General features: G+C 37.9%; 1 long non-coding RNA gene and 1 pseudogene across 1 annotated transcript; both read right to left on the bottom strand.

The window, feature by feature from the left end:
- Positions 1-5,755: 5,755 nt before the first annotated feature.
- LOC126587552 (uncharacterized) lies at positions 5,756-6,353 on the bottom strand (annotated as a pseudogene).
- Positions 6,354-19,376: 13,023 nt separating this feature from the next.
- LOC126585505 (uncharacterized) lies at positions 19,377-19,749 on the bottom strand. The gene is made up of 2 exons (XR_007610544.1): positions 19,573-19,749; positions 19,377-19,441 (listed from the first exon to the last, which is right to left on the bottom strand). It is a non-coding gene; the product is annotated as an uncharacterized LOC126585505 (long non-coding RNA).
- Between the last annotated feature and the right edge of the window lie 2,382 nt (positions 19,750-22,131).

The following is a 22,131-nucleotide window of genomic DNA, read 5'->3' as shown; positions in this document are numbered from 1 at the left end:
TCCCTCTTCTTCATCCTTCTTTCCTTCTCTGTAACCGACAAAGACTTAATCACCGATTTATTACCTTGTGGCTCTTGGGTTTAATTGCTGCAGGTATAGCCTTCATATTGCCCTCTTCGATTCCCTGGTTGTTTCGAAAAGATAATCGTATTTTTTCCCAAATGGGCGTCCTCTAATTCTGAAAGTGATCAAATCCCCACACTAACTGAACCAACTTAGTTTCCAAATTCTCGTATTTATACTTTTGGTGAAGACCCCTGACTTGAAGATGGAATTAAGAGATTGATTCTCCATATTTCTTTGATCTTTGCTCGATTGAAATCTCTTCCTCTGCTGCTAGAGTGTCGGCGGTTGGAGCTCTAGAAAAATTGGATTAAAGATGGACTTGCCTCTCTTCTGTCGGTTTGAATGCAAAGTAGGTCAACCCTTACTTGTGCTAGTCACGTGCTGATGAAAAGAATAAGGAAGAATCCTATGTGAGACAAATGCTCCACTTTTCTCTTAATTGGTCATACTACATAACATTACTATGATAAAAACATATCACAACATGGACAATATGCCAGCCAACGTGTGTGACAAACAAAAAAGGAAAATAATAGGATCTTTTTCATCTCCTTAATTTGGCCATCAACACATAAAGAACATGCAATTCCTTTCATTTAAATCAAACATATCACAAGAAAATGTCATTCTCGAGGTAAAATAGGTAGAATAATTTGCGCTTATCAGGAATCATAGTTTAATTCTTCTCTTAGAAACTTATTTTTAATTTCTAACATTTTTCTTGCATCAAGCATCGGTAAATGATACTTGGCTAAAGAACTTGATGCATTGTTAAAAAACAATTCTAATTCAAACAACACAATATTTTTTAATTCATCTTGCGGTATGATCATATCAGGAATTGCAAAAGTTTTTCGCAAACTGTACAAAATGTCATACATGTTTTGCCAATGAGCATAAAAAAGAATTTCAAGATTTACCACATCACAATATAAAATTATCGTAACAAATAATTGCCTCAATTGAAGAGATGAAGCTACATTTACAGCACTTGACAAAGCCTCAATCCATTCTTTATCATCTCTTAAGAATCCCAATGATTGACATGCAGCATGATATGAAGGATGTAAAATATCATTAACAGTTTTGAGATCATCAAAGTTTAATGCACATTTTTTTTCAAGTTTAAAAGCATTCGTAAATAATACAATTCACTAGATGCATGATGCATATACGCTATTCTACCTATTGAACCTTTTTGTTTTCTAGGTTTCCACATTTCTTTACGAATGTCATATAACAATTTTGAAGGAATTTGTGCATAAGTGAGTGAGCGCACTTCGCTATAAATTTTGTTGGTTTCAAACCAACTTGTTAACATTGTATATCAGAAGCGTTTTGTTTGAAAATTGATTGGAGTGATTGGTCACCACTGAAGACAATGTTTTGTTCTAACGGTAAATGCATTGGTAATCGATCTACAAAAGGTTCGCTATAGTGTATAGAATATTGAAACAATATATGTTAATATTTCATCATTTGGATCTTGTTGGAGAGCCAACTGTGCTCTAACTAAACCTTTGTTTGCATATTTGAATAAATATTTTATAAGCATGGATTGACAATAGGATTCAACATTTATATGAGCATTATATCTCAAAAGTAGTTCAGGATTGTTAGCACGAAATGCTTCAGTGCTAGTTAGCGCGATAATTTGGTTTGTTATGTGAGGAAAAGTAATAAAATATGGGAGCATGATGTGATTTGATGGAAAGTCATTTCCAAGGTGATGTGAGACTCTAGAGTAAAACACAGGGAGAAGAGTGCCAGAGAACATTAATTGAAATAGTAAAGAGAGTCAACAACTAGATTTGTCTATCACATCAAATAAAAGCAATGAAGCAGCCAATTCCAAACCTTGTTAAAGAACAACAAAAGTATTATCAATTTTGATTCCATTTTTTATAACAAAGTTTGTATCATCATCCCGACGCCTATAAATTGGAAAACCATTTTGTTAAAAAATTGTTTCATTTTTATAGGACTTTTTGGAGCACTTATTTTCCCGCATGCAAGGAAAATTTTGATTAACATGCCCACATGGACAATGAATCATAAATTGATTAACAATCTTATAAAGTCGATGGTTAACAAATTTGTTTGGCAATTCTACACAAATAATTGAATCTATATATGATGGTACATAGCATTTGAAATTTGATTTCAACCATATTAACATATGAGAATGAGGCAACCCTCTTTTTTGAAATTCAATTATACAAATATCTATTTGGAAAAACAATTGAGACAATCAAAAACCCCAAAAAAAAAAAAAAAAAAAAAGCAAACCGAGATAAGCAAAGTAATAAGTTTTTAGAACTCACTTGCTTCAACTTGACCAAAAGGCTCTCCAGATTTGATGAAATCAAGCATATCATCAAGTTTCATTTTAAATATTCTAAAAATTATATTAGGTATATCTTCAGGTTTGTAGCCCAGTGTTTTTTCAAATTCTCTTATAATTTCCGTCCACTTCACATTACAGGTAAATATTATAAACAAATCAGGATGTTCATGTTCTCTAAAAATAGCCATAACATCTTGATAATTATTAATCATATATCTAGGACTTCTTGTGTACGAAGCTGGTAAAACAATTTTTTGTCCCAAACTATTTGCATCTTTGTCACCTCTTGACATAGCGTCATAAATTCATATGTAAATCTCACTTTTTAAATTTTTTTGATTCAATGTTATGTAATCCAACCTATCTTCTTCAAGCGTCGCATAAGAATCTACTAAATATTGTTGAAAAAAGTCTACCTCCTTTCAACAACGAAGTGAAGTATGGATCTCTTTCTTGAATATAATAAGCTATATAAGGTCTCATAGGTATTCTTTTTCCAATTTGAGCAAAAACATTTTGTAGCTTAAATAAATTGTTGTGACAACAATCTACAATAGATAACGTAGTTATAAATAAGACATACAAAACAACAACATTGTAATAATCCATTTTTTTATTTAAAGCAATAATGATCAATACAGTTAATAAAAATTTATAAATTCTACACTTAACACTACTTTATAAGCTAACTAACATTTTTTTTTTCAATTTCAACAAAAGCACTTTGTAGCTTATATAAATTGCTTCCATAATGATCTGCAATGGAAAATGCAGTCACAAATCAGATACCCAAAACACAAATAGTACTATAATGATCTTTTTTTTCGTTGAAAGCACTGCATAACTGGGAAAAGAAATGAAAACTTAAGTTAAACTATCAAGAACCAAATGATCTAGCACATTTTAGTTATTCTTAAACTATAACAATACAGTATATCCACCACAAATAGTATGTAAATAGAACCGTTAAAATCTCTTGACCCCAATAAGCACCTTTTGCCTTACAAAAATTCTATGGATAATGACTTCTTTATGCAACCTTGCTATTCCAAATACCTAATCTCACACTTTGTAACCAAATTATTACATGCTTGTAATGTTACTTTCAAGTAACAGTAAAACCTAAGAAAAAATTTGAAATGCCAAGATCCTTATGGCTTGTAAAAAATATAGAAAAAAGAGCAACATTATGTTTTTGGTCCTTTATTTTATACAAAAGAAAACATAGTTGTTAAGTCTTGGTACTTTAAAACATATAACAAAGAGAAAGCATTTGCCACTCTATGTATAAAAGCTCGACACACCCTTTCCAGAAGAATTTGAACAAAGAGCAAAGAGTTGGACAAAACTTTGTCCAATTAATGGACATCATGGTTTCTGCTTTTATTTAAAAAAGCCATGTTACCAGATCATAACCTCCCTTATCACAAATTATACATAAAGCTTTTCATATAAATTGCACGCGCGCACACACACACACATGTATACAACCTCCTTTATACAAATTATACATAAAGCTTTTCATATAAAATTGCACACACATATATATACTAGGGGTGGGTTCAAAAAACCGAAAATCGAAAAAAAATCGAACCAAACAAAAAAACAGAATCAAATTGAAAAAATCGAACCGAACCGAATTCTTTTGGTTTGATTTCGATTTCAGTGGTCTAGAAACCAAATCGAACTGAACCCCGCCGAATTAATTAAATTAATATGTTTTGGGCATTATTTTCTAAACCTAATTTGTAAGCCCAAATGTGCTAAGCCCAATGTGTTGCCAAACTTTAAGCCCAAAATATTTATATAAAAAAAAAACCCTTAGAAACTCTAAACCCTAACCTATTATTTCTCCCTCTTCTTTTCCTTCACCCTAGCCACACCTTACCATCTCTCTATCTTCCTTCTTTCTTTGTCTTTTCTGTCTCTCTCTTTCATTTCTTTATCCTGGACTCCAGCCGCACCTTCATTCTGTTTTGCTCTCTAATCATCCTCTTCTTTTTTTCTCCCTATTCGTATTTTGCTGCATCAATAGCAGCCCACTAGTCTTGCAAACCCTAAACTTTGCCCACACTTGCCGAGTGAAACCCCAAAGAAAAAAAGTAAGCCAGTTTGCAGGTTTTGTTCAATTTTTGTGTTGTGGGGTTGTTAGTTATTTAAACTTTGATGTTTATTTTAAGTTTGGACTTTGGAAATGTTAAACTATAAATGTTTATTTTCATTGTCTTTAATTCTAGTTAGAGCTTATGTTATGATTGTGTTGGAAATGTTAAAACCACAAATTCTAGCAAGCCAAATAACCAACATAGACAGAATCAGGAAGCAGCAAAGGTAGGAAACCATACCCAAAACAACAATTGCAGTTCGTGGGAAATTTCAGATTTGTTAATGAAGGACAGCAAAGTAAGAATCCGCTTTTAGCCCCTAAGGTCTCAACAACACTACAACTTACCACAAATCCAAATTGTTAAGGTTTCCTCAAAATCAACAAAAAAATCCAAAATTAACAACGAAAAAACAAAAACCCAAAAAAAAATCATTATGAACCTGAGTAAAAGCCCTCTCTAAGCCGTCTGGAAACACGACACCCCCAAACTGGGTTAGAAATCAACCAAAAATCTAGACAGAAATTGAAAATCCCATATGGAAAAAAAAAAAAAGACAAACACAACATATTGTTTTTCCAAAATCCACTCAGCCTTTGCTCGAAAGAAACAACGATCAGCAAAGGGAAACACAGAACTGGAAGCAAGAATGAGCGAAACGGAAAAGGAAAAACCCAAACGAATAAAGAGAACAACAACCGACTAACAATACCGGAAGTTGAGGGAATAAGGATGGGGGACTCGTGGAGAACAAGGGCAAAAACATCTCTTCACTATGCCATCCAAGTAAGACAGACGGAAACAAAGGAGAACCGCGAGGGCAAATCCATCTGGACACTATAAATCAACAGTGCCAACCCAAAAACTGGGTTTTAGTATATATAATTTGGCGAATTGCTTAATGTAATCCATTGACGGACATACTTGAGCAAATTCACTTGCATGGACCAAACTTGAGGACCACCGATCTGGATCAATGTAAACATTTTAAATCTGATCTAGACGGTTCACAACATATTAGCTAAATTGAGCTCATTTTTTTTATAGGAAAGAAGATTCATTAAAGAGAAAACCCCTCATATAGCCAGGGCCGATACAATCAAAATAGAAAGCCAAAGTTTGCCTTCACAAGAAGACAAGCATCCTAAATACAAAGGTTATCTATCTTAAGCCCAATAGACGCCACAACATCTGCAACAAAATTTGCTTCCCTGAACATATGACCCCACTTGATATCTTAGAAGGACGAGGCACACCACCTGATGTCTCCGATAATAGATCTTAAATTTCATGACACTTCACAAGCACCGCGGACATCATCAATGCTAAGCTTAGAATCACCCTCCATTATCACGTGCGTTAGGCTCCTCCTCTTAGCCTAGATCAGAGCCTCACATAATGCTAGAGCCTCAACAACGTTAATGGTTGTAGGCCCTAAGTTTATAGCACTGGCGAGGATAGGTTTGCTGTTCCAGTTCCTAATAATAAAGCCTCCGGCAACCAAATAGTTTGGCATCGACTAGTCGAAATTTAATTTGATGTAAGGAGACATTGAACATTTCCACTTGATCAAGTTATTTTCAACTAGCACTTTTGCACTCTCTAGATTAGTAACATTATCCTTGAAGTAATCATTAACCGTAGCCGTAGCTCGAAGAAAAGATACTATGCAAAGGCTCTTCATTCCTGAAAATACGGCCATTTCTATCATTCCATATTTGCCAGCAAATAGCCAGAGCTTTACTTAAGTTGCTTACAACATTCTTATTCCGATGAGAGAGGTCTCCAAGCCAGTCACTTATCTTGAGGTTAGTATCAATATTTGATAATAACATATCATTGGAGCAACTCCAAACTTGCTTAGCATACTGACAATGGAGAAACATATGATCTTGATCTTCCTCGTTGTTGTTGCACAAAGGACACTGAGTATCCATATTTGTTATGAACTTGCTTTGTTTCTTCCTAGTTTGTAACTTAGCCTTGATAAGGCTCCAGGCAAACAACTTTAATTTGGGAGGCAAGATTTGTTTCCAAACTCTATTCATAAGATCTTGAACTGGTGAAGGGCTAAGATCCTCCATTTAGAGCCAAGTTGCGGATTTAACCGAGAAGCTACCATTATTACTTGTGTTGGATAAATATCAACAATCAATGATAAATTTATATATGCTAATAAATAATAAATGCGAATAAATAATTTAACATAGTATGAACAAAACAAAATAATATTAAACAGACAAATTGAAGATCGAGGCTTATGTACCGTAATGTCCTTGAAACAGAAATTTTGTCCTTACTCAGTGCTTATAGTTCTACAAACATCTGCTTCACCAGGATTCAACGATCTAAGTCAAAATTTCAGCATCGAAAAACTTGACATCTAGCGAATTTCTTTGTGGTTCTCTTAGTAAGAATGTTTGGGATTGTAGAAGAAGAATTTTATTTCTCTATGTTCTAAATGTCATGTGGATGGATGTATATATAATAGGTTTATGCATGTTCGCAACAGGTATGAGAATGAGATGATATGTTAGGAGACATCTTCTCAGAGGGGTGCTTTGCTCTCTGGCGTTCTTTCATCATCTTAGATTTCATTTGAAAAGATGAGTCTGTTGATATAAAAAATAATTAATTAATTAAATTTGAAATTAATTAAAGAATTTAATTATTAGAGTCTGAGCCCAAAAACCTCAAGGCCCAAGTCCATTTTTGATAATTAATTATATATTAATTATCAATTAATTACTACACCTTAAAGCCCAACCTTGGGTTGAGCCTAATTTTATTATCCATGGTCCATCACTCCAATCACTTTCTATAAGGGACAAAATCTTAAAAAGTGAGGGAACCTTTTTGTAGTGACCAACATGGGACAATGAAATTTCTACTCAAAATTTCCAACAACTTGGACCCCAAACAATAGCGTCCTTGGAAGAATAAAGAGGGATAGGAATGTCACATATTTTGTTCACAATATAATTGTCTATCACTTGACTTAAATTGTTTCTATCCCAATGACCATCAACAATAAACTCTACAACCTTAGTGCCCCATTGGATTCGATGTCTTTGATTCTCTAGTACGAGATGGAAGAGAAGGTGAGGAAAAACCCAGTTATGAGTCCAAAATAGGATGTCCTTGCCATCACCGACTACCCACCTCATACCCTTACTGATAATGTCTCTGGACTATAGAATACCTTTCCAGGCGAGCGAGTGGTTTAGTTTAGTTTTAGTCTCCATAAAAGTATCATGTCTAAGGTATTTCCTTTTGACTATAATAGCCCACCAGTTATCATTATCGAAGAGCACCTTCCATCACAATTTAGCAAGACACGCCTTATTGAAATGGTCTAGGTTCCTGATACCTAAACCACCCACTTTCTTTGGTCAACATATTTTGTTTCCAACTCACTAGGCTACACTTACGATTATTACCTCAAAAAAATTGTCCGCATTCTTTATTTAATTGACTGGTTAGTTTATGAGGATATTTGAAGTAAGACATTATATGATTAGGCATTGGGTCCTTCCAAAACACAATATTATGTATACCTAGATATTTACTGACACACCCCGACCTAGATCGAGGCATGTTGGCTGTCACGTGAGGGTGATGTAGCCATGTGCACAGTGCGGAAGCAATAGAGATATAAAGAATTGCGAATAAACAAAAACCAAATCAACTAGAGTACTAGACAAGATAAGGTGTAAGTGCGAGATTAAGTGTGAAATACACAATCATAGCATGAATGGCCTAAGTGTAGTCCGACTGGACAAGTAGTAATTATACTACACCCAAAGATGATCCTACATTTATGATGTTCTGTCAGAACCACCGACGAAATCCCCGTGAACCACCAAAGCACTTCTATCTAAAACTTGAAGGGGCGCAAAACAGAAAGTGTGAGTGGGCAAAAAACAAAGCTTTTCATTTCTCAAAAGTTCTAACCCTTCGCCGTAAAACCTGTATAATTTCCCAGAAAATATAATACATGTTATAACAGAAATCATGTTCAGGATGAAAATCCACATAAATATACTATGCCACAGTATCTCGATGAAAAGCTATAAGTAATCCAGTTAAACATATCAATGCCAGATATCATATCAGCCGGATCTACCTAACGTGACCTGCACGGCTGAGTCTATAGCTCATAACTAATCTCAATCATATCAAATCCTGCACACGAGTCGGAACCACCGAAAGTGGTCTGTATGACAGGACTAGGTGTAAAATAAATATGCTCTAGTGCTACGATCACGTGAATACTGTGCGAATGATCGCGGGTCACCTACAAGTCAGAACCACCTAAAGTGGTCTGTATGACAAGCATGTGCACCTAACTTGGATCCAAGGTGAGCATATGCTGCGGGAGGTGAACATCATGTGAAGGATTGTGCCCTAACTCTGGGCAGGAGCACTAATACCGGGGTGCATGTATATGAACTCTCAATACATCACATCATATCTTGCATAGCTGAAGCAATCTCATATCTTTAATTTGTGAACTTACCTGTGCGTCCGCAGCACCAATCATAAATATATGCAACTACTAATGCATACATAAAATAGGCAGACACTTTGCATGGCATTTCAAAACGTATAATCATTCAAATTCATTTTCTGGGAAAAATCTCAAGTATATAGGTATATACGGAAAATCAAGCCCACTCACTGATATGTCGAAGGGTCGTAGCCCCCAAGCCTCGATTGATGGCGCTCGTCTTCCGAATAGGTTTCACCTATATGCAAAATAACTAAATAAACGTTATTTAAAGCACATACACAAAACTAGGAATTGACTTCTCATACATTGCTCAAATAAGGTATTTGAATATACCACCATGACCTACTTAACCTCAGGAACATCCCCATATTTTTAGAAAAAATTTCCGAGCACCCACGCGCCAGCCAAGGTACGGCCAGACGTACGGCTCACGCGTAGGCATGTGCCTGGCACACCAAATGGATTCCCTAACGGCGTTAGGGAATATTCCGTTAAGAACAGTATATACCGTTAGAATTACATGACGGCGTTAGAATATTTTGTCAACTTTGACGGAATATTCTCCTCCTTTTTCCTTGGTTCACCGGTGCCTTTGCGATCGCCGGAAACTAGAAAAATCTTAGAACTTCAATATCTTCTTTATTTCTCAACCAAAATTCATGAAATTTGTACCAAAATGAAGCTTACAACAAGTAGAACAAAGCCTTACCAATTTTAAGCTCTAAAACCGACGGAATCTCGCTGGAGAAACCTCGATAATCCGGCCAAAATTTGAAACTTGCCAAACTAAGCTTCCCGACGTCCAAAACACTCTAACTTTCTTCCCCGAGCTTCGTGAAGACGTCCTAAAAATCCCTAGAACCTTAAAACTCGAAGAAAAGGCCACGATCACTGCATGAACAGTACTCAAAATCTGAGATTCCGGGTTCTTGGATTTTTGAGGTTTTCTTGTCCAATCACCACCACCATTCAACTCCTAAGCTTGTAAGGAGTTCAAAAACACCAATCACGACATCGATCCGTGATGTTTGAAAGGGTTTTAAGGGTTGTCCGTACATGTTGTAAGAAAATGGTAAGAAAGTCCAAAAGAGGGAGGAAAGAGAGAGGGTACGCGTGAGTGATGTATGTGTGTGAGGTTATGGTCCAGCTTGTCACCAATAAAAAACAAAGAAAACTTAGTTCTAATTAGGTCCAACCACTTAACCTATTTGGTCCACATCCAAAACTTAAACCACATGACACCACAAACGTTCAAGGGTACTTTAGTCTTTTTACATCACCGATAAAAATAATTCGGGACGAGCTGTGACATTTACCAATGGTAGTTTTATGTTGAATTTGGAGAATATTAACAATTTCATTCTTTGCCTAGTAATTTGTATTAGAAGAGAAATACAGAGAAGATTTGTTGACCCAAAGCATTTGCAAACTTATTTAAAACCTCTAGTACATTCCTAGCACCCTTTGTAGTTGCCTTGGCAAAGACAAGGCAGTTATCCACAAAAACTAAATTCATGACTTTGTAGCCAAAAGGGGAAGTGAGTAGACCAATATGGGTTTTTGGAGTATAAGCTAACTCATTCAAACTTCTAATTAGGGGTTCCATGCAAATAATGAAAATGTATGGGGATAAGGGGTCACCTTGCCTAATACCTCTACTTGCGCGGAAGTAGCCATGAGATTCTCCATTAATATTGATTGAGAAGGATGCAGAAGAGATACATTCCATAATTAAATTGATCCACTTATGAAAAAAACCAAACCTTTCCAAAACACACTTGATATAATTCCAATTTAGAAGATCATACAATTTTTCCAAGTCTAGCTTGATTGCTAGATCCCCTTTCCTGCCTTTCTTCTTGTTAAAACTAGAGAACAATTCATGAGCAATAAGAATGTTTATCCTATATAGATCTACCTGGAGCAAAAACTCCCTGGTTGGGCGATATACACAAATGAAGGAGGGATTTCAATCTGGTAATCATGACTTTCATGATAATTTTGTAACTAACATTACAAAGACGAATTGGATGATAATTATTGACAATCTTCGGATTCTCCACTTTTCGGAATTAGGGCAATATTTGCATGATTAATTAATTTGAGACTGGTATTATTGACAAAAGAAAAGTCTTTCACCATGTTGCGCACTGAAGGTCCCACCAACTCTCAACATTCTTGGTCGAAACTTGCATGGATTCCATCAGGTCCTAGACTTTAAGAGCACCAATGCTTTTAATAGCATCCCAAATCTTAGCATTTGAAGGAGTATCAGTTAACATGTTATTATGCTCATTTCAAATACAAAGGTTTATTACTTGAGTGATCAAGTTGATGTGATCAACAGTAAGATTAGAGCAATTGGTGAATCACAATTTAAATTCATGCACAAAAACTTGCTCCTAACCATCACCTCTAAACCACCAGACACCATTGCCATCTCTGATCTTGTTGATTTCATTATGCTTTCTTCTTATCGTGGCGCTCAATTGTAAGAATCTTGTATTTTTATCTCCATATTTTAACCAATTCACTTTGGCTTTTTTAGCCCACATTACTTCCTCCTCCTTAAGCATTTGAGTGAGTCTCTCATTAATTTGAGCCTCTAATTGAGAGACATAATTTCCGTTTGAACTCGGTCTAGGTCACTTAGTATTTTACCTTTCTTTTCCTTGACAAACCTAAATACCGTATGATTCTAATTTTTAACAAGATAAGAGAAAGTACCTAAGCAGCCCCTAAAATGATCAAGAGGACATAGTCCCTCATTGCAAGTCCATGCACCTTTAACAAAATGTTTAAAGTCAGGATGAAGGTTCCACATGGCTTCAAATTTAAAAGCTTTCCTCCGTTGACTAACTTGAGGGCCTACATTATCCAACAATAAAGGACTATGGTATGAACCTAGAATATGAGGGCCTACATTATCCAACAATAAAGGACTATGGTATGAACCTAGAATAGGATAATTGTGGAGAGAGTAGTTTGGGTGCAGTTCAAGCCACAAGGAATTAGCAACAACCCTGTCCAATCTCTAAAAAATAAGAGTGTCATCCTTATGTTTGTTTGTCCAAGTAAAAGGAACACTAGAGGCTTGTAAAGAAATAAGACTATCATTATTCAAGAAGTTCACAAAATTAGTCATATAGGTGCTAACACTTTGATTCCCACCCCATTTTTCCTGTAGGCAAGTAATGTTATTAAAATCACCAAGTAACATCCATGGTTTATCAACAGGATTTAAGGCTAATAACTCTTCCTACATATTTTCTTGAAGAGATTTCTGAGGATATACATAAACAAAAGTATCAAAGTACTTAATATTTTAGTGCACATCCTTAACTAAGGCATGAATATATCTAGAAGAAGCAGCAATCACATTTAAATTGATAAGACCAGAGTTCCAACAAAAATAAATACCCCCAAACCTCCCCTCGGGGTTAAAACCAAAAAAATGATCAAAAAACCTCCTAAAGCAACCAACAGGGGCCTTGTCTACAACAATCTTAGTTTCAACAAAACAAAAGAAATCTAGCTTAACTAAGCTACCAAGATAATTGAAATTACTAGTGAAATTTGGTCTTCCTATGCCTCTACATTTCCATATAATTCCTTTCATTAGTCTAGCTCATCGAGATAAGTAAACAGTCTAGCCTCAACAACATCTTTCCCTTGAATACGTTTCCTTGGACTCAGCACTCCATCGGCACCCGGATGCAGTGTTAAATGAGCAAGAGGGCCATAAAAACTTCTTTTCGAAAGACTCCACTCAAAGATGTTTGGGAGCATATGCTCCTATCAACTTTACACAGGACACACAAAAGAAGTACTTTGATCCTATTGGATGGGGGAGGGTGAAGAAGCTAGGACAGAAGCGTAGAGTTCAAGAGAGTAGAATGCGTTTAGGAACGTGGAATATAGGAACCTTAACGGGAAAATCTATGGAAGTAGTGGAAGTTATGGTGAGGAGAAGGATAAATATTATGTGCATACAAGAAACTAAGTGGGTTGGTCTTAAGGCAAATGATCTAGAAAACTCAGGGTTTAAACTTTTGTATTCGGGCACAAATAGAACGAGAAACGGTGTTGGCATCATCGTGGACAAGACATTGACACAAGATGTTGTAGATGTCAAGAGGGTAGGAGATAAAATCATGGCAATCAAGATTGTAATAGGACAAGAACTCATCAATGTGATTAATGCGTACGCACCTCAAGTAGGGTTGGATACGAGTTCGAAGGAGAAATTTTGGGAAGACCTTAGAGACTTGGTGCAAGGAATTGCCCAGACGGAAAAGTTATTTATAGGAGGAGATTTAAATGGACACGTGGGCAGGGAGACATGCAACTATGGAGGTTTTCATGGTGGCCATGGTTTTGGGGAGAGAAACGAGGATGGGGAAGCTATCTTGGATTTTGCAATGGCATATGATCTCTTCTTAGCCAACACCTTCTTTAAGAAGAGAGAAGAACATGTGATCACCTACAAGAGTGGGTCGTCAAAAACACAAATAGATTTTCTTCTAATGAGGAAAGGAGATCGTATAACTTGTAAGGATTGCAAAGTTATACCGGGAGAGAGCTTGGCTAATCAACATTGTTTGTTGGTGATGGATGTACATATCAAAAGAGTGAGAAAAAAAGAACAAGACTTGGAAGTTCCCAAGGACTAGATGGTGGAATCTAAAAGGAGAAAAACAAGCCATTTTCAAAGAGAAAGTAATCACCTAGTGTGGGTGGGATAAAGAGGGGGAAGCTAGCCAAATGTGGGATTCCATGGCTAGTTGTATCCGAAAAGCAGCAAAAGAGGTATTAGGAGAGTCCAAAGGCTCTGCTCCACACCAAAAGGAATCTTGGTGGTGGAATGAGAAGGTACAAACAAAGGTGAAGGCTAATAAGGAATGTTGTAAAGCCTTATACAAGGACATGATCGATGAAAATGGTGAAAGGTATAGAAAAGCGAAGCAAGAGGTGAAGAAAGCTGTGAAAGAAGCTAAGTTAGCGGCTTATGATGACATGTATAAGCGACTAGATACCAAAAAAGGAGAGTTGGATATCTATAAACTAGCTAGAGCAAGGGAAAAGAAGACAAGGGACCTAAACCAAGTGAGGTGCATCAAGGATGAGGATGGAAAGGTTCTTGCTACAAAGAATGCGGTCAAAGACAGATGGAGAGGTTATTTTCATAATCTTTTCAACGAAGGACATGAAAGGAGTACTTCTTTAGGGGAGTTGAGTAACTCAGAAGAGTGTAGAAACTACTTCTTTTATCGTCGAATCAGGAAGGAAGAAGTGGTTGTAGCTTTGACGAAGATGAAGCATAGAAAAGCAGTGGGCCCAAACGATATACCGATCGAAGTGTGGAAAGTCTTGGGAGAGACAGGTATAGCATGGCTCACTGACCATTTCAATAGGATTTTGAAAACGAAGAAGATGCCAAATGAGTGGCGAAAGAGCACTTTGGTGCCTATATACAAGAATAAGGGCGACGTACAAAATTGCATGAACTATAGGGGTATTAAGCTAATGAGTCATACAATGAAGCTCTGGGAGAAAGTCATTGAGCATAGATTGAGGCAAGAGACACGGGTTTCGGACAACCAATTCGGGTTCATGCCAGGGCGCTCAACCATGGAGGCAATCTATCTCTTACGAAGATTGATGGAAAGATATAGAGATGGGAAAAAGGATTTACACATGGTCTTTATAGATTTGGAAAAAGCGTATGATAGGGTCCTAAGAGACATTCTTTGGAGGATTTTAGAGAAGAAATGAGTACGAGTAGCATATATCAAAGCTATAAAGGATATGTATGAAGGGGCAAATACTGCCGTAAGAACTCATGAAGGACAAACCAAAAGCTTCCCCATAACTGTAGGATTACATCAAGACTCATCCTTAAGTCCTTACCTTTTTGCGTTGGTAATGGATGAGTTAACAGGACATATTCAAGATGATATTCCTTGGTGTATGCTTTTCGCAGACGATATAGTGTTGATAGATGAAACTCAGGAAGGGGTAAATGCGAAGCTTAACCTTTGGAGAGAAGTGTTGGAATCTAAAGGTCTTCGCCTAAGCCGATCAAAGACAGAATATATGGAGTGCAATTTCAGTGCAAATGGAGGCCAAAATGAGTTAGGGGTGAGGATCGGAGATCAGGAAATACCAAAGAGCGATCGTTTTCGCTACTTAGGATCTATCTTGCAAAAGAACGGAGAATTAAATGGAGATTTCAACCATAGAATACAAGCTGGATGGATGAAGTGGAAGAGTGCATCCGGTGTGTTGTGTGACCGTCGTATGCCACTGAAGCTCAAGGAAAAATTTTATAGGACAGTAATAAGGCCGGCGATGCTGTATGGCACAGAATGTTGGGCGGTGAAGCGTCAACACATACACAAAATGGGTGTAGCAGAGATGAGGATTCTTCGTTGGATGTGTGGGCACACGAGAAAGGATAAGATTAGGAATAAGGATATCCGAGGTAAAGTAGGAGTAGCCGAAATTGTAGGAAAATTGAGAGAAAATAGGTTACGGTGGTTTGGACATGTGCAAAGAAGGCCTACTGATGCTCCGGTTAGAAGATGTGACTACGGGACAGAGGTTATGGGCCGAAGGGGTAGAGGAAGACCTAGGAAAACTTTGGAATAGACTCTAAGAAAAGACTTAGAGTATTTGGATCTAACGGAGGACATGACACAAGACCGAGCACAATGGCGTTCTAAGATTCATATAGCCGACCCCACTCAGTGAAGAAGGCTTTGGTGTATTTAACACAATATATTGAAATGAAGCAAAACTTATTTATTGATATCTCCGATAAGTTACAAATATGTACATATACATGAGTCAAAATAAACAAACAAGAGGGAGCATTCACAAAGGTTGCTTAGGAGAAGTCTCAGCAGTCGGTAGAGCCCCAGAAAGAGAAGGCACCAGAGGGGGATCATTCGGAGCCTCAGTACTGGACAGAACCCTAGAAGGATGAGACATCGGAGGTTGATCATTTGGAACTTCATTACGCGGTACAGCCCCAGAAGTAGGGGTGGGTTCGGTACGGTTACCGTACCAAAACCCTTGTACCAATTACCGTACCAAATTTTCGGTTTGGTAAAATCTATTACCATTACCGTACCAAACTTTCGGTATACCGAAGTTCGGTATTGACAAAATTTTGGTTGGCATGGTATGGCAATGGTAATTGCCATTTTGTTTTGGGACAAAATATGTTTTTTTTTTAACCCAATTCAAGGGCAAAACTTTTTTTTTTGTACCTTTATCTCGTACATTATATATTAAATTCATCTATTATTCATCATTCACAATTCACACACATAATAATTCAAATGAAGCATCAAGATTCATCATGAAAATTAAGCTTACAATCCAAATAAAAGTTACGAACCAAAACAAATAGAAGTTAACAATCCAAATAGAAATTAAAGTTTCAAACCAAATGAAAATTAGAAGTACACTTCAAAAAGGAGAATTCATTGATCAGTTATTCAAGCTTGAAATGTCGAAGCTTTTGGAAGAGGCATTGAACTTGTAGAAGATTAAGTTTGTGTCAAGCTTACATTACAAACAAAGAAAATATATTAATTAGTAGCAAGAAGAATTAAAGTTGAAAACCATTTAATAACAAATTTACTAAAAAAATTAAAGCATATCTTTCTTGTTTTCTCTTCTTCTATTTCCTTGTAAAATTGAAGCATATCTTCCGTTGGTCCTTGTAGAGGTTTACTTCACCTGCCCTAAGCCAACCACTAGTATACACTAGTGCCTCAATTATTTTAGGAGTCAAGGATACGCTAAAAGGGTTCACAACCCTCCTCCCTAGACTAAATGCATTTTCACTAGCAACAGTAGAAGTGGGGGTTAGAAAGATATTTTGGCTATTTGTGAAAGAATTAGGAACTCTTTTTGTGTTTGATTTCCACAATTTTAAGAGATCAAAGTCACCAACAACAATGCTAATATAAGTAGGGTTTTATTTTCAAATTATTGGAATATTATAAATATGTGTTATATAATTATGTATTATATAAATTATAAATTATATTGTATTTTCGGTATGGTACGGTAATACCGTGGTAATGGTATCCATTACCAATACCGTACCATGAAATTTCGGTACGGTACAATACCGTACCATTACCGATTTGTACAAAAAATTTGGCACAAAATCGGTATGGCACGGTTGGCAATTCGGTTGGCACGGCAATTTGGCAAAAAAATCCACCCATACCCAGAAGACGAAGGTAATAAATGCCTTTGGAACAAACCCACAAACCACTGATGATCAAGTAAAACCTGACCATCAGATTCCTTCATCTGGTCAAGCTTCATCTTCATGTTTGTAGCATAGTCATGTACGAGCCGGTGCAACTGTTTATTCTCATTCTTGAGCCCTCTAATCTCTTGTTTAAGACTCATCACTTCAGCCGCCAATGATTCAACTTGGCGGGTTCGAGCAAATAGGCGTTGGGCCATATTAGACACAGAACCTGCACACTGAACACGTAGAGCCAGAGAATCCTTAACAGCCAACTCATCAGACCGTTTGGAAAGTAGTCTGTTATCTTTGGGAGTGAGAAGGTTCCTGGCCACCACCGCAGCAGTCATATCATTCTTCATCACGGAATCCACAACGGTAAGAGGACCAGTAGGGGATAAGAAGAATGGGTGCCATATGTTGTCTGGAGAAGGCGTGGCTGCCTCTTCAATAAGGTTCAAGTCAAAACGACGGTCGGAGGGGCCAGACATTTTCAAAGGTGTTGAAAAGAGAAAAGGTCGGACAAATCAAGATCTTAGAAGTGTAAGAAGGGAGCTTCTACTGGTGAAGATTCAAGTGTGCTTTGGAACTTAATGCCAGCCTCTATAAAAATCTGCACTCGACGGAGCTTCAGAAATCGAAAAGGCGCCTGCCCAGAAATCGAAGAGGCGTTTGCTTTCTCAAAAGCTGGGCTGCTCAGAGACTACGAGGGCGGATCTCAGAAATCGAAGAGACGTTTGCTTTCTCAAAAGCTGGGTTGCTCAAAGACCACGAAGGCCGATCTCAGAAATCAAAGAGGTGTTTGCTTTCTCAAAAGCTAGGCTGCTCAGAGACCACGAGGGCCGATCTCAGAAATCGAAGAGGCACCTGCTTTTCTCAGCTTTGTCAGCACCTGTCACATGCACACTCAGCTTTGCTGAAATTACGGGCATTCTGTTGAAGATTTCTGGTGAAGTAGAAAGCACGTGAATCTTATTGTTCAATCATCCACTTTCCACACGTACCATTAGCTCATGGGTACCACAGATAACTTTGCCAAAGATCTCTGACAAAGTTTAGACACGTGAAGCTTGCAGCTTCCACTGCATCGCTATGACCAAGAAGGGTAAAAGAATAGCAAAGAAACAACACTAACAAAGTTTAGACACATAAATTTTGAAGGTCTAGCTACCATATTATTACCCACAAGGGTAAAGGAACAGCACCACTGCTGGATAATTGGAAAGTCCTTATGTGTCAACCTCTGTGCTCCGTGGCAAGGTAGACTAGCAAAAATGCCCAACCTTTACTCACATTCGAGAAAACACTCCCAACAAGATTGCTTGCTCCAAAATCGAAGAGGCAGCGTCCTCCGAATCTCTAGAGCCATACTCCCAACATGATTACTTTCTCAAAAATCGAAGAGACGCCGCTCTCCGAATCTCCAGAGCCAGACTCCTAGCAGGATTGCTCTCTCAAAAATCGAAGAAGCACCGTTCTTCGAATCTCGAGAGCCAAATCCCCGACAGGATTGCTTGTTCGAAAATCGAAGAGGCACCACTTTCTCAACTTCGAGAGCCAGATCTCCTTGGATAAAGCTTGTATATAATCTTCACACGCAATATCAGCTTTCCAGATACCACAGACCACTTTTTCAAAGTGCTCTGACACACGTGAAGCTGGCAGCTCTCACTACCGTGCTATGACCAAGCAGGGTAAAGGAATAGCATTACTACTTGTTGTTAGGGAAACTCCTATATATGTCGACCTCCATCCTCAACGGACAGGCAGACCTGCAAAAATGTTCAACCCTTCCTCATATCTGAGAAGGCATTCCCAACGAAGCCTCTCGAAATACTCAGCTTTCTTTCCCCCCCCCCCGATAATCCCTCTGCAAACAAGCTACACCAGAGCAAGAATATCTCATATCATCAGGGTTAAAAGCAAGAGTATCCCATATCATGCTTTTTCCCTGTCTTTTCTTTTAGCCTTGTTCTTACCTGCAAGACAATGAGAAAGAGAGCAATCAGTTAGCACTTGGAATCAAGCTTCTAGTCAGGAATTGACTGCCTGGAACCCCTTACCTGATTACTTACCTGGCATTGCTCTCGAGTACTCATCTTCAACATCTTATGCTTCCAGAGAAGATACCACATCTGTCTGAGGAACAGATAGGGAAAGTGAGAAAGATACAAGGAAGCATGTGGAGACAGGCGTAACAGAACACGTGCCGATACATCCACTACTTTGTCAACAGAAAAAGTATCTCATATCAGCAGGGTCGAACGTGCTCTAGATTTGATGGACTTGTTTTGACCCTCAAATTCTTCAGTCGGCCTTATACTCTAGAGGAAACCAGAAAATCCTCCAGCCCAGTTCAAGAATAAGCATGTGGAAAGTTACTTCTTCAAAAGCAAAAGTATCTTATATCATATATTCTCCTTTTCTTCTCTTTACCTTTCATGCTACCTGCAAGATAAGGAGAATGAGAACAATCAGCCGGAACTCGAAATCAAACTTCTGATCTGGGACTGATTGCTTGGAACTCTGATTGCTTACCTTGTTTGTCGCCTCTTTCAGCAAATCCCCTAGCTCGGCGACTTGGGGGACTCCTACTACATGGTTTGTATCGCGCTTGACCAAGCCTGAAACTACAAGTAAGCTTCAAGTGAAATTGATACATTACCTTGTGCATCTCCACCAGTTAAAGATACCACCCTTGGATGGAGGAATAGTACTTCTAGAGAAGATGCCACATCTGCCTATGAGACAGATAAGGCAAGTGAAGACGAGAGCTTGAACCTATGTCATTTGTACTCAATTATTCACTTGTACTCACTAAATGAGAGCTTGAACCTATGTACTTGTGTAAACCCTTCACAATTAATGAGAACTCCTCTACTCCGTGGACGTAGCCAATCTGGGTGAACCACATACATCTTGTGTTTGCTTTCCCGTCTCTATCCATTTACATACTTATCCACACTAATGACCAGAGCAATCTAGCTAAGATCACAAACTTAATACTTTCTGTTGTACCAAAGTCCTCACTGATTTTGTGCATCAACAATCCTTAAGTCTTTATCTTTTTGCGTTGGTAATGGATGAGTTAACAGGACATATTCAAGATGATATTCCTTGGTGTATGCTTTTCGCTAACGATATAGTGTTGATAGATGAAACTCAGGAGGGGTAAATGCGAAACTTAACCTTTGGAGAGAAGTGTAGGAATCTAAAGGTCTTTGCCTAAGCCGATCAAAGACAGAATATATGGAGTGCAAGTTCAGTGCAAATGGAGGCCAAAATGAGTTAGGGGTGAGGATCGGAGATCAGGAAATACCAAAGAGCGACCGTTTTCGCTACCTAGGATCTATCTTGCAAAAGAATGAAGAATTAGATGGAGATCTCAACCATAGAATACAAGCTGGATGGATGAAGTGGAAGAGTGCATCCGGCGTGTTGTGTGACCGTCGTAGGCCACTAAAGCTCAAGGGAAAATTTTATAGGACGACAATAAGGCTGGCGATGCTGTATGGCACATAATGTTGGGCGGTGAAGCATCAACACGTACACAAAATGGGTTTGGACATGTGCAAATTAGGCCTACTGACGCTCCGGTTTGAAGATGTGACTACGGGATAGAGGTTCAGGACCGAAGGGGTAAAGGAAGACCTAGGAAAACTTTGGAAGAGACCCTAAGAAAAGACTTAAAGTACTTGGATCTAACGGAGGATATGACACAAAACCGAGCGTAATGGCGTTCTAGGATTCATATAGCCGACCCCACTTAGTGGGAAAAGGCTTTGTTATTGTTGTTGCATAGTCGAAAATCACTAGTGTAGTAAGACTCAAAAGGAACTAATAACGCATTCAAATCTTCAATGATAGATAAAACAGACATATCCCAATCAGTTAACAAATTATTATCATTTTTATGATCAGGTCTAGCATTGCCCTGATGTTTAATTGTGCCCTCACTTACCTGCTGATCACGCTCTTTCGATTTCCCAACCATTCTCCAGTCCTGCATAATGTCATCATTTGCCACCCACTTTGGTTTAAGACTGGAGACCACATCTCTATGTGACTTGTCATCCCTGAAACTATAACTAGTCTTCCTCTTATCCACTTTTTTCCTCCATCTTGGAACAACCGTAGTCCAACCTTCTTCATCAAGGCCCATGTCCTCCATGCGTTGGCTAGGCTCTCCATCTCCATGTAGTCTTCTTCCATATTTGTAGCATTTGGAAAGTAGAGCATCACATCCTCCTGTAAACTAGCCTTTATATCTTCATCCACCACCACGTCCTCCAGGTAAACAGATGGTACGTCCTCAAAAACCTTGTCAACCATAAAGCACCCGTCAACAGCTTTAATTTCAGTGCACACATGTCCCTCAAGCCTTATTCTTCAAATTTTTTTTGTATCTAATAAGGATTGGGTAGTCATCCTTATGGTTAACAATGAGCACACGTTTAAGAGGAAAACGTAAGTCAACTTCCAGAAGAACTTTGACAAAAAGGCCATTTAAGCCAAATGTCACCTCATCTACTTTGTTCACTCGACCAATAGGCTAGGTAATATCCTTGATAATCTTCTTTTCTTTGTATTGCACAGGGACACGAGGTAGGCGAGCCCAGACAACCAGCTTGGTGATAACATCCGTGTTCTTAAAATTTGTTGTCCACCTTTCAAGATGAAAAATTTGACCTTGCACGTACCATAGTCGATTCTTCAGGAAAAATTTCAAATCATCCTCATCAGAACCCTGGAAAGCATGTGTTTAACATTAATAGAAGAGTATAAATGGGTATTCACCCTGGTTACTTCACGTTCCATAATAACG

This window comes from Malus sylvestris, chromosome 10, assembly GCF_916048215.2.
Source record: "Malus sylvestris chromosome 10, drMalSylv7.2, whole genome shotgun sequence".
In the NCBI taxonomy this organism is placed as follows: Eukaryota; Viridiplantae; Streptophyta; class Magnoliopsida; order Rosales; family Rosaceae; genus Malus; species Malus sylvestris.
This window is presented reverse-complemented; position numbering and strand designations above follow the sequence as displayed.